General features: G+C 40.9%; 3 non-coding genes across 3 annotated transcripts; all 3 read right to left on the bottom strand.

Annotated features, from left to right (window-relative positions):
* Positions 1 to 127: 127 nt before the first annotated feature.
* Positions 128 to 199, bottom strand: trnac-aca (transfer RNA cysteine (anticodon ACA)). The gene has a single exon. It is a non-coding gene; the product is annotated as a tRNA-Cys (tRNA).
* Positions 200 to 318: 119 nt separating this feature from the next.
* On the bottom strand, positions 319 to 390 carry trnac-gca (transfer RNA cysteine (anticodon GCA)). Its single transcript has one exon. It is a non-coding gene; the product is annotated as a tRNA-Cys (tRNA).
* A 1,074-nt stretch (positions 391 to 1,464) lies between these two features.
* Positions 1,465 to 1,536, bottom strand: trnac-gca (transfer RNA cysteine (anticodon GCA)). Its single transcript has one exon. It is a non-coding gene; the product is annotated as a tRNA-Cys (tRNA).
* Between the last annotated feature and the right edge of the window lie 1,246 nt (positions 1,537 to 2,782).

Below are 2,782 nucleotides of genomic sequence, written 5' to 3' on the forward strand. Positions count from 1 at the left end.
GATCCTTCATTTTGACAATATCAAATAACAACATCTTCACTTTAATATAAAGACTTTGGTTAATCCATACAACAACATCTTCACTATAAAGTAAAGGCTTTGGTTACTCCAAAGCTGCCCAGTCTAAAGGGGGCACCCAGATTTGAACTGGGGACTTCTTGATCTGTAGTCAAGTGCTCTACCACTGAGCTATACCCCAAAAACACAGTAGTTCAAAACCGCACGCAGGAAATTAGATCATTCATTTTGACAATATCAAATAACAACATCTTCACTTTAAAAGAAAGGCTGGGGTTACTCCAAAGCTGCCAAGTTCAAAGGAAGCACCAAGATTTGAACTGGGGACCTCTTGATCTGCAGTCAAACGCTCTACCACTGAGCTATACCCCCACGTAAACAGCAACTCAAAACCTCACACAGCTGGTCTATACCCCCACGTGATAAAAAGCTCAAATTAAGGAAATTAGATCATTAATTTTTACAATATCATACAACAACATCTTCACTTTAAAATAAAGGCTTTGGTTACTCCAAAACTGCCAAACCCAAAGGGAGCACCCAGATGTAAACTAGGGATCTCTTGAGCTGCACAGTCAAGTGCTCTACCACTGAGCTACAGCCCCATAAATTCAACATCTCAAAACAGCACACAGGAAATTAGATCCTTCATTTTGACAATATCATACAACAAGATCTTCACTTTAAAATAAAGGCTTTGGTTACTCCAAAGCTGCCAAGTCTAAAGGGGGCACCCAGACTTGAACAGAGGACCTCTTGAGCTGCAGTCAAATGTTCTACGACTGAGCTATACCCCCACAAAATCAGTAGCTCAAAACCGCACACAGGAAATTAGATCATTCATTTTGACAATATCAAATAACAACATCTTCACTTTAAAAGAAAGACTTTGGTTAATCCAAAGCTGCCAAGCCCAAAGGGAGCTCCCATATTTGAACTGGGGACCTCTTGATCTGCAGTTAAATGCTCTACCACTGAGCTATACCCCCATGGTGCAGAGAACTGAAAATCACACATAGGAAATTAGATCCTTCACTTTGAGAATATGTAAAGACGACAGCTGCACTTTGAAGTCAAGGCTTCGGTTACGTCAAAGAAGAGCATTCAAATGCTCCACCACTGAGCTATACCCCCATAAAATCTGTAGCTCAAAACCGCACACAGGAACTAAGATCATTAATTTTGACACTATCAAATAACAACATCTTCACTTTAAAATAAAGGCTTTGGTTACTCCAAAGCTGCCAAGTCTAAAGGGGGCACCCAGACTTGAACAGAGGACCTCTTGAGCTGCAGTCAAATGTTCTACGACTGAGCTATACCCCCACAAAATCAGTAGCTCAAAACCGCACACAGGAAATTAGATCATTCATTTTGACAATATCAAATAACACCATCTTCACTTTAAAAGAAAGACTTTGGTTAATCCAAAGCTGCCAAGCCCAAAGGGAGCACCCATATTTGAACTGGGGACCTCTTGATCTGCAGTTAAATGCTCTACCACTGAGCTATACCCCCATGGTGCAGAGAACTGAAAATCACACATAGGAAATTAGATCCTTCACTTTGAGAATATGCAAAGACGACAGCTGCACTTTGAAGTCAAGGCTTCGGTTACGTCAAAGAAGATAAGTCCAAAGGGGACACCCGGATTTGAAGCTGGGACCTCTCGATCAGTACTAGCATGCTCAACCACTTAACTATGGATTTGAAGCTGGGACTTCTCAATCAGTACTAGCATGCTCAACCACATAACTATGCTCTCATAGAGGGTGAGGTAGAAAATCACAGAAAGGAGATTAGATTCTGCAAGGTCAAGGATTTTGTGTTTTCAAAGCTGCAAGGTCCAAAGGGAGCAACCAGATTTGAACTGGGGACCTCTTGACCTGCAGTCAAATGCTCTACCACTGAGCTATAGCCCCATAAAAACAGTTGCTCAAAACTGCACACAGGAAATTAGATTCTTCATTTTGACAATATCGAACAACAACAATATCTTCACTTTAAAATAAAGGCTTTAGTTAACCTAAAGCTGCAAAGTCCAAAGTGAGCACCCAGATTTGAAATGGTGACCTCTTGATCTGCAGTCAAATGCTCTACCACTGAGCTATACCCTCACAGAAACAGCAGCTCAAAACCTCACACAGGAAATTAGATCCTTCATTTTGACAATATCAAATAACAACATCTTCACTTTAAAAGAAAGGCTTTGGTTACTCCAAAGCTGCCAAGTGCCAAGTCCACACCCAGATTTGAACTGGGGACCTCTTGAGCTGCAGTCAAATGCTCTATTACTGGTCTATGGTCTATAAAAATCTCTCGCTCAAAACTGCACACAGGAAATTAGATTCTTCATTTTGACAATATCGAACAACAACAATATCTTCACTTTAAAATAAAGGCTTTAGTTAACCTAAAGCTGCCAAGTCCAAAGGGGGCACCCAGATTTGACCTGGGGACCTCTTGATCTGCAGTCAAATGCTCTACCACTGAGTTATACCCACACAGAAACCGCAACTCAAAACCTCACACAGGAAATTAGATCCTTCATTTTGACAATATCAAACAATAACATCTTCACTTTAAAAGAAAGGCTTTGGTTACTCCAAACCTGCCCAGTCCAAACGGAGCACCCAGATTTGACCTGGGGAGCTCTTGTGCTGCCGTCAAATGCTTTACAACTGGTCTATACCCCCACGTGATCAACAGCTCAAAATCAGGAAATTAGATCATTAATTTTTACAATATCATACAACAACATCTT

The sequence above is a fragment of the Sinocyclocheilus anshuiensis genome, unplaced genomic scaffold (genome assembly GCF_001515605.1).
Source record: "Sinocyclocheilus anshuiensis isolate Anshui unplaced genomic scaffold, SAMN03320099.WGS_v1.1 scaffold11566, whole genome shotgun sequence".
NCBI classification, from domain to species: domain Eukaryota; kingdom Metazoa; phylum Chordata; class Actinopteri; order Cypriniformes; family Cyprinidae; genus Sinocyclocheilus; species Sinocyclocheilus anshuiensis.